The sequence below is a fragment of the Sorghum bicolor genome, chromosome 9, assembly GCF_000003195.3.
Source record: "Sorghum bicolor cultivar BTx623 chromosome 9, Sorghum_bicolor_NCBIv3, whole genome shotgun sequence".
NCBI lineage: Eukaryota > Viridiplantae > Streptophyta > Magnoliopsida > Poales > Poaceae > Sorghum > Sorghum bicolor.
This window is the reverse complement of record NC_012878.2, coordinates 6,478,513-6,489,002: the sequence shown is the minus strand read 5'-3', so window position 1 is coordinate 6,489,002 and position 10,490 is coordinate 6,478,513. Positions and strand designations below refer to the sequence as shown.

The following is a 10,490-nucleotide window of genomic DNA, read 5'->3' as shown; positions in this document are numbered from 1 at the left end:
GGATCTTGGAGGCTTAGGCATCCCCAATCTGGAGGTAATGGCCTGGGCGCTACAAATCAGATGGCAATGGTTTAAGAAGAAGAGCTGATCGGCCATGGACTGACCTTGAGCTCCCCTCGCATCCCAACTCGATATCCCTTTTTAACATTGCGGTCACTATGGAGGTAGGGAATGGAAACAACACTTTTTTTTGGACTGATCGTTGGCTGCACGGTTGCTCAATTGAAAATCTTGTGCCAATGGTCTTTGCATGTATCCCCTCAAGAATACGCAGGACCTGGATAGTGGCTGAGGCTCTCAACAATGGGGAATAGCCCAGGGACATCCAAGGAGGCTTGTCTTGGGTTGGCATTAGGGAAATCCTACAATTATGGGACTGCTTTGACTGATCAAGAGGATCGTCACATTTGGAGGCTAGATGCTAGCGGATGTTACTCCTCCAAATCTGCCTATAATGCTTATTTCTTTGGTGTTGTGACCTTTGAACCTTGGTGTCGATTGTGGAAGACCTGGGCCCCAGCTAAATGCAAAATGTTTCTATGGTTGGCAATCTGAAACAGATGTTGGACAGTAGATAGGCTTGCTAAGAGGGCCCTCCCTCATCCAGATAAATGCTCTCTATGTGATCAAGAAGATGAGACGATACAACACCTATTAACAACATGCGTGGTGGCAAGACAAGTGTGGTTCAGATTGCTCCAGCCTTTGGAGCTAACAGATTTAGTCCCCCGTCGAAATGAAAGGAGCTTTGCAGATTGGTGGCGTAAGATGTTGAGTAGAGTAAAGAAGGAGCAGAAAAAAGGAGTGAACACTCTAATTATTCTTGGCGCCTAGACTATTTGGAAATATAGAAATGATTGTGTGTTTCAAGGGGTTTCTCCTTCAGTTAACACAATTTTGTGGGAACTGTATGATGAGCACGACTTATGGTGCTTGGCTGGTGCGAAGAAACTACAAGGGTTAGGACTTACTTTTGCAACCTAGGGCAGTGAGTCGTGTGTGAGCTATATGGAAAAGTTTTGATATGTAATTTGCCTCACTCATATTTGCTCCTCGTATGAGTGAGGATCATGTTGAGGACCACCCTTTCTCTTTAATACAATGAAACGCAGCTCTCCTGCGTTTTCAAAAAAAAATCTTATCTTACTTCCATTCTTTCTTTTCACTTCATTTTGTGGTACAAATTGCTTCTTATAATGATGAAATGTTCATAGTTTTGCCAAACAACTTAGTGCAGTTCATAGTTATGATTTTCCCTGGCCCCTTAGTCTTGGACTCTTGGCTTTGTTTCTCTTTTCTATAAGCATATAATTCCATTGATTTGGTTATTTTACTTTTGCAGCATTCTTATGTACACTTGATCTTAATGGATACATTTTCACACTTTTAGTTCATCTTGGTCATTTGAAGCTGTACAAGTTTGAGGAGATGAGAAGGGTCACCATTAACTTCAGTCAAAAAATATTTTGGGAGGATATGGAATAGCATAGGGTTGTTTGCCTGATGGCACTATTGTAGCTGTCAAACGACTGAAGAATCATGCTTTGGATACTGGGGGTGATCAATTCCACAGAGAAGTTGAAGTGATAAGCTCGATTCTTCATCACAATCTCCTTCCCCTATCTGGTTTCTGCGCTACAAACGATGAAAGGCTCCTTGTGTATCCTGACATGGAAAATGGAACAGTTGCTTCTAAATTACAAGGTTAGTATCATGCCTCATTGTCATATATTCTGTATGGTTGCAACATCAAGTGATGTGTATCTCATGTGGTTACAATCACAGAAATTTATTTTTCAGTAAACTTTATTATGAGCAGATTTAGACAAGTATAGGTTCTATACTTTTTTTGAAATAAAGACTGTGGAGTAGAGCTCCCCAGTATATTCAACCCTAGCCTAAAATTCATTCCCATAGGAAGTCGAACCCAAGACATTAGGAGTGCTACAAGAACCATCTAACTAACTCAGGCTTGTTCGCTTTGGGTCCACTTTCTATTTAGAATACTGACAAGGTCCCTGTGACTACAATGTGTTATTTACTTATTTAAAAATGCAATTTATAATTCTTAAGTAACTTCCAATGGCAAGTATTCTGTTAACCATAAAAGCTTGCAAAAATTTCTGTTCTCTAGGACAATATTAATTTTGGATTGGAGGGTAAACAGCATATGAGTACTATATGACAAATATAATGTGCTTATCTCAAAGATAATGTCAGATATGTTGGAATTGACTGGATATGGTTAATTTAAATTGAGCTCTTACTGTAAATTTTTGTTGGAACCTTTTGTATTATATATGAATTAGCAGCATCTTCTCATTATAATCATTTTTTTTGCTGCCATTCACTTTTACAGTTTCTACAGTTAAGTCTATCATGGCAGTCAATATTTTTGTTTATCACTTGGCTTTGTGATGTAGTTTCTCCACTTGTGTGTCCTAGAGGTTGAGGTACTAGGTCTGAACAATCCTCTTTGTGGATACGTAGTGTTTCTTAGAAATTCCATATTGAGATCCCATCCCACAAACAATGTGTGGGAGCTTTCAACATTCATACTTCCTTTGGTCCTTCTAAGAAGATACAAAACTTCATAGCCCTGATTCATGCTTAGTGATCAGATGATAACAAACTATTTATCCTCACCAGTTAATATATATCCTGAATTGCAACAAAGTATCTGACTCTTCTCTTTGATGAAATTTCAGTTGTAAGAATAGTTTGTTTGTGTTCACGAAGCCACTGCATTGCAATTTCTGATGTAGTGTTTATCTGTTCATAAAGATTCTACTCAACCTGCATTGCTTTATGGACTCGAACAAACTAACCTGTGGTATTAACAAGAACCAGATGAACAAACTGTATGTATGGTTTTTACTTGGAACTTACATTCATTTAGTTGAAAGCTTGCTAAACCATATATTCTGAGATTTTTTTTCCTTTTGACAAGGATGTCAAGCTAATTGTTCCTCATTTACTTTGACAGAGTGTGTGAATGGGAAACAGATAGTACTGATCCCTCCTATTAGCTAAAAAAACGAGGGTACTATTGGAACAGAGAGGGTACTGTTGTAGCAGGCAAACAATATCTTGGTGCAGTTCGACCGCGGTTGCTAGTCAACACATAAGGAGATACAGTGTGGCTAACATCAGTCGTCATTGGAGACATAGTCTGGATGACATCAGATATTGTGGTGCACTATGCACCATTGTTGCTGCCCCGGTGATGTTCGTCATGTTAGCTGTACCTTGTCAACAAATATAATGTCTTTTTCTAGATTCCATTGTGTAATATTTGGCTATTGTATTTTTTTCTCATTCCTTCTAGTAGTATAGGAGGCTGGCAGACCCATTCATTGTTTCTGGATGCTGGACCTGGTTTAAATTGCCATGAACTGCCATTCTCAAACATTTGTGATTCATTGATTTTTTTTCAGGCCAAGGAACTCCTCAAACAAAACCAATAAGCTCCTTTGTGGACAAGAAGTTAAGAAAAAACTATGATAGCGACAAATTGATGGAGATGGTTCATATAGCATTGCTCTGCACAATGTACAACCCTGACCACCGTCCGAGGATGTCTAACATTTTTAGGATGCTTGAAGGAGAAGATGAGGTTGTAGGGAAATGGGAGGCCATGAAAAACATTGAGGAGCCGAAGGCCGAGTCCCTGCCCGTCTATTCTTTGCTCTTGATTATGATGCTGATAGTAGCAGTTCAATTGAGTTGGAAGCCACTGAGCTCTCAGGGCCAAGATGATTGAACAGATGTTTGCCGTGTTTACTTGTAATGATCAATTTCAAAGCCCAAAATGTGATGATAAAGGTACAGAAGTATGTTTTGGACATTAATTTCTTGCACAACATTATCAACTACTACAAACCAACATCTTAATAAAAGGCATATATGAAATACATATATATTGATGAGACTTTTGGCACTAGACATACATAAATTTTGACTAAATAATTGTTAAATTTACAATGTTTCATTTCCTTTTCAATTCTTATGGTCTATATTCTGAAATAAATCGGAGTATCTAAGATGCCATGAGACGTGAACTATCTTTGCTCAGTGTCATTTGGTGGCCTGTGTAGAAAAAAGGGGGAACACCTCATGGCCTAGATGGGGTGAACTTTAATTACGGCATTCCTAGATGTGGTAACCTTTCATGTATAGCTATGGATTTCTTACAAGAATACAACCAACCATTACAACAATCGGCTATGCATATCTAATACCTGCTTATAGTCATAGAAGGAGAGTCTCGGACGTAACAGCTAGACCTAAATTCAGTAAACAATTGTATATGTAAACTTTGGTCATCATAGGCACGTTTCGTTCATGCCCCTAGTTGACCAAGCAAATATTTAGCCATCTACTCCCGCCATTCCAAACTATAAGGCATTTTAACTTTCATGGGGAATCAAAGCTTTTCAAGTTTAACCAAAATTATAGAGAGAACTACAAAGATTTATAACATCAAATAGGTATACTATGAAAATATAATTAGTGATGAATTTAATGATACTTATTTAGTATCATATAAATGTAATTATTTTATTATATAAATTTTGTTAAACTTAAGATGCTTTGACTTTTCAAAAAGTTAGAATAACTTATAATTTAGGATAGAGGGAGTAGTAAATTTGTCCAAATTTTTTTTTCTAAGACAAAGTTTGGATAGCCTAAAAGATTTAGCCGATGCCAGCTGCAGTCGACAGCACACGCCGAAGCTCACCTAGGATAATAAAATGGTCCCCTTATTTTGGCGGGGCTGCATGCCAGCGGAAGCAGCAGAGGTGGCACTCATCCAATGGTTGCACATGGTTTGTAATTTTTGGATTATTAAATCTCTAATGACAGTATCTACTCAAGCATATTTTGGAAACAACCCAAGGCCTGTTTTATCTGTTTTTGGAAGGACTACCTTGCAGACAACTGCTTCAGATAAAAAGAAACTCACATGGCTATGAAATACATGGGGACTGCAAACAAAAGTCTGAGATTTTTCCATGTGGTGGAGAAAGAAGACCGGTTCAAGTTGTGGATTGGGTTTGACAACTGTGGTGTTTTCACAACTGAGGAGGGTGTTATGAGTCTAGAGGATATTCTGAAGAATCTGAAAGACTTGTTTGACAAGGATTGGCTGTGGCATGCAACTGAAGCAACTAGATGAGTTCAGGTTTTTCCGAGTGTTTTTGAGCTCGGCAAAGGCTTTGCCGAGCGTAGCACTCAGCAAAGTCCACTTGGCAAAAATTTTCCTGGCAAAGAGACTTTGCCGAGTGCTTTTTATCAGGGCGCTCGGCAAAATATATAAAACATTTTGCCAAGTGTTTTTAGCGGCACTCGGCAAAACTTTCGGCAGCGCCTGCCATTAGCGGTTATTTTGTTTTTCTCTTTTTTTAAAAAAAATTGCTTTAGGTGCATGCCACAGCCAATCCTTGTCAAACAGCCAATCCTTAGCACGAGTGAAGTGTCGAATTTTTTTTCACACGACACTCGGCACGAGTGAAGTGTTGAACTGGAGCTAGAGCTAGCAACTGCACTTGGATACCCGATGCTTGCCCAATGCTTTGTATGATCTGATACATGTCCGCCATCTGCTTCTGTGTGGCCGCCAGCTGAGCGGTCAGGAGCGCTTGGGTCTCCTTTGTTTCTGCCAGCTCGGCCTGCAGTGTTTGAATTGCATGTTTCAGTATTGCAAATTTGATCAATGTGTCTAAAGTTCAATGTACGACGATTGAAACCAGACTTACCAGAAGTTCGTCAACCCGTGACAGTGTTGGAGTAGGCCGTGCATGTATGGTAAGGCTTCTAGCCGTGCTTCGTGCCCTCACGTCTGAGAGAGGGGGTGCAGAGCTCGAGGAGTTAGTGTTGTCTGCAATCCACAACTGCCCATGCTTCTTGTTGATATTTGGTAACGCAATAAGGAAATGATCCGCAAGCGCACGGATATCGGTGAGCATTTCATCCGGGAGGTTTTCCAGAGTATCGTATTTATATTTTTACCACTGGGAGAAAGGGTGCATCTGACTAACCAAATCTATTGCTACTATCCCTTTAGGCACAAAGAATGTCTTTCGATGTGAGTGATAAATAGAGAAGACTGCAACCGTAGTCTCCTTCTAACCTTGGTAAGGATGATCTACTGTTCTAATGGGGAGGCTAACGGAATCTAGACACCACAAAGGATGTTCAACCCGCACCTATAAACCCTATCCTTCCTGCTAACGAGATGTGATCTACAAAGGTAGCTCGAAAATGTCACGTTCCTCACTACTACCACGGTCCAGCTAGTCAGGGAATATCTATGAGTACCCCAGCCTAAACACCACGTTTACGCCAGCAATGATTACTCTAAACTCTACGCGAAGAGATTAAAGTAAACTCATAAACCATAAGAACAATAAAACAAGAACTTAAGAAGTCGAAATACTGAAGAATCCTAGGAGCAAGCTTCGGGTTAGGAGAACTTGATCCCGCAGGTACAAGCTTGGAGTAGACACCGACAGGCCGGGCTTCCTCCACTCTACACCTCCACTCTATCTCTCTCAATCTAGTAGAAACTAGAAGATCTATTTCTACCTTACATTGATTGCTAAGCCTAAAAAGAAATATTAATTAGAGAAGAGGTTTTCCTTCGAGGGCACCCCTCAGTCTCTATGATAATTTCTTCATATCTTCCAGGGGCCAGGGGGCCTCGCTTATATAGTCCTCCCCTTCTATGCGTTTTTGGGTCGATAGCCGAGGTGGTACTATGTTTTTCTTGATCCAATAGGTCGGTGGAATATCCCGAGCGAAGGAGTCCTGAATTGACTCCAGCAGGGGGGCGGGCGCCCAGGCTACCAGGGCGGGCGCCCTGGGCCTGGCCCAGCTTCGCCTCCGCTTCGGTCTCGTGGCTTCTGGAGTCTTCTAGATGATGTAAAATTACGCGGTGCGTTGATATCTCTATGTAATCCCGACATGTGGGCCTTTCTTCCTTATTTCCTGATAACCCCCTGCAGAAATAGATAAACAACAAAACTCGTGGAATTCTGTCAGATCAAACCCTAATTCTAGGTGATGGTTGCATATTGGTCCTTTCTCATGTTTATTTGATAATTAAAATTGATACTTAAGAACCGTCAACACTTCCTACCTTGCCCTAGCCTCACAATCACTTGTGTCTCAAGGGGCTCAGTGCTTAGATTGTTATATGAGCCACAGAGTGCCCTAACTGCCTCCGTCTAGTCTCTGACCTTTGCGTGGATGGTCGGAGTAAGCCTAGGCGGAGGCATCCGGGTTGAAGATGACACCGGATTTCACCAGGCCCATATGGGACGTAGCCCATGCCCCAAACTCTGACACCGGCACATCCGGGTGTGCCACCTCCTACGAGAAAGACGGCAACATGATTAGAAATCAAGCCAAATTGAGCGTTAGAATAGATAAATGACATCTCATACAAGTGCCCGCTTGAATGCGGGGAGGTCGCAGCTGCCTTGGTGGTGAGTTGGATCGGTCCTCAAAGACTGCTTCCGCTTGCCTTGCTCATGCTTTGTGATGTATGCCAGGTCAAGGTACCTGTCCATGATCCTCGACCATGCCGATCTATGCGACATGCACCACGAGGCTAGCACCTGCACATCATCAAGTGTTTGACATATAAGAAGATCAATTCTGGACCTACAAAATCTCAAAATGAATCAATATTATTCACCTACCTAAAGGTACTGCTCGTTGGTCAGTGCCACCTTTCTTGCACCGACTTTGTTGAGGGGCTCTTTCTTGATGGACCTGTAGTAGTCGACGTGGGCCTGGAGTCATGCCTCGTGAATCATGTCAACGACTAACTTCTTACAGACTCTATGTGCCATCTGATCCGCCAGGGTCTCTCGACCTTCTACCTTGAAGTACCTCTGCATACAAACACGATGTATTCATGCATTATTTCAATAAAACACTTAACATGTGGATAAGTACCTCTACTTCATTGTGAGACACTTACCCAAAAGTCCGGCAAAACTTGCTCTTGCTTGTTGTCCTACTGGTCATCCGAGCCGAGCTTGTACCTATCCCACGACCAGGCTGGTTCCCACATCTCGTCTTTCAACTTCACAAGGCCGAGGAAGTGTTTCCTGCATAGACATCCTAGGACAATAGCAGGGGTGCGTGGGGGCTCTAGAGCACCTGACAGAACTAGCCAACTCCTGCAAGAAAAATCATTAGTTTCTCTATTGATTTTCAGTGTATGATATGAAGTACTAGTGATAACATCTATAGTTACTTACCTTCTTCCTGTAGGATGAACCAGTGGGCGTCCATCAGGGTAGCGAGGCTTGTGGGACCTCGCAGGTAGGGAGTCGACTGAGAAGAACTGTCCTTCGTCTGCTGAGTCCCCTTGTCCCCCAACAAAGTGTCTATGGTCGTGCCCACGTGGTCCTCCAGGGTGGGAGATGGGTCCTTTGGCTGGTCGAGAGCTAGGGAAGGAGGTGGGTCATCTGACTGGTCGAGAGCCGGGTGAGGAGGCGGGTCCGTCATGGAGCGACCCTGGCCCTCCCCCTCCTCCTCCCCATCTTGGGGCAACTTGGGCCTACTGTCGCCGCTGCCCCTGAAGACATCCCCTCGCCTCCAGCAGGATTGAGTAGCCTCTGGTACACCGAGGCTACCTGCCTTGGTGAACAGGTGCTCGCCATCTTTGTTCTATCACCTTCAATTTACAAAGAAGTGTTAGTACAGACATTACAAATAGTTGAAAATGAATAAACATAACAAAATTTAATAAACGTAGTATTACATGGTTTAGGAATATCTTCATAAACTGGGTCATAGGACTCATCATCACTGTCAATATTGTCCAAATGGGCAACACTATCTGAAGGTTCTATGTCATCTTCATTGTCTCTGCCTAAATGGAACCTCTCAAGCATTTGAATGTCCTTCGGATTCATCACTACATCTCCAGGGTCCTCATCATCACCATTTCATTGTCTACTTCTATGGCGGTGACACCAGATAAGACAATCTCAAAGCCCCCTTGTAGCCCATCTGCTTGATAGAACTCCCCATCATATGTGTTTGTGTCGAAGGTGTAATCTTCATCGTTCGGAACAACTAGTTTACCATGCAAAGATACTTGGTGCACAATAGACCAACCCTTAAGATAGTCTTTGTCTTGGCACGCGTATGGCGTATGATACACCTGCACAGTCTATTGAGCCACAATATAGACATCTTTTCCTTTATAGATGGAATCATGTCTAATCTCGACTAGCCCAAGATGACGGGTCTATCTTGCTCATCCTGGATCAAACCAGTGGCACTTGAATATGATAGGAGTAAGAGGTACTCGACCCTCATATTCAAGTTCATAGATCTCCTCAATTATTTCATAGTATTCAACCCCATTAGTGCTCAGCGTAAAGACTTGGCTGTTGGTGGCTTTCTGACTAGGCTGAGTCTGCTCGTGTCTTGATGTGTGGAAGCGATATCCGTTCATGTCATAACCGGTATATGACTTCACCCTTAACTTGAAGCCATTTGCAACCTATCTCAACTCGTCACTCATGGACGCATTGGTTTGTGCCTGTAAGCTCAAGCAGGATACATCATTATACTACTGGAATGTATGAGCTACTATGGAATATCAATGAATGTATGAGCCAACATGGAAAGTACCTTTTGTTTGAACCAAGAAATGAAATTAGGCATGTCCGCTTCCACACTCTCTGAAAGAAGGATATCATGTTCGTGCAGGGTAGGATCCCTTGATTGATGCTACTCTTCACAAACAAATTCCCTGTACCAAAGAGAATAAATGGGGTTTGATATGGAATAATGATGTCATATTGAAACAAGTTTGTTGAGAACTTACTTAATGAATGGAGCAACCTTGACAAGGTTGGTGAACACATATAGTGTGATTTTGCAACACTCTTCTGGATCCAATCTCTTGGGGGTCGATCCACTTGCGCTGCCTAGTTGGCCTTTGAAAAGGCTGAGGGTCGATTCAACTTCACCAGCATTGTAATGAGGGGGTGGATGATGCTTGCTAGGAAGGATTGGCTTATAGTACAATGTCATGAAGTTTGCAACCTCCTCCCAAAGGCTTGCCTCTGCAATGGAAGCCTCAATTCTAGCTTTATTTGTACATTTCTTGCCAATTGTCTTGAGACATCTCTCGATTGGATAGCACCAACGGGCCTATACAGGCCCCCCAACTGTGCCTCGTTTGGGAGGTGCACAATCAGATGTTGCATCTACAAGAAGAAGCCAGGTGGAAAGATCTTCTCTAGCTCATAGACCAACTCAGGTGCCATTTTTTCCAACTTTGTAATGACGGTCTTAGATAGCTCCTTGGCACAAAGTTGGCAGAAGAAGTAGCTCAACTTTGCCAGCACTAGCCAGACATGCTCAGAAACATAACCCTGAATATCTGCTCAATCCGTATGTGGTAGTCATGACTTGACTTGCAGATTGTCTAAGTTCACACCCCAGCTCAGATTCGC

General features: G+C 42.3%; 1 long non-coding RNA gene across 1 annotated transcript; it reads left to right on the top strand.

Annotated features, from left to right (window-relative positions):
- LOC110429988 lies at nucleotides 1,279-3,848 on the top strand. The gene is made up of 3 exons (XR_002447147.1): nucleotides 1,279-1,704; nucleotides 2,987-3,228; nucleotides 3,438-3,848. It is a non-coding gene; the product is annotated as an uncharacterized LOC110429988 (long non-coding RNA).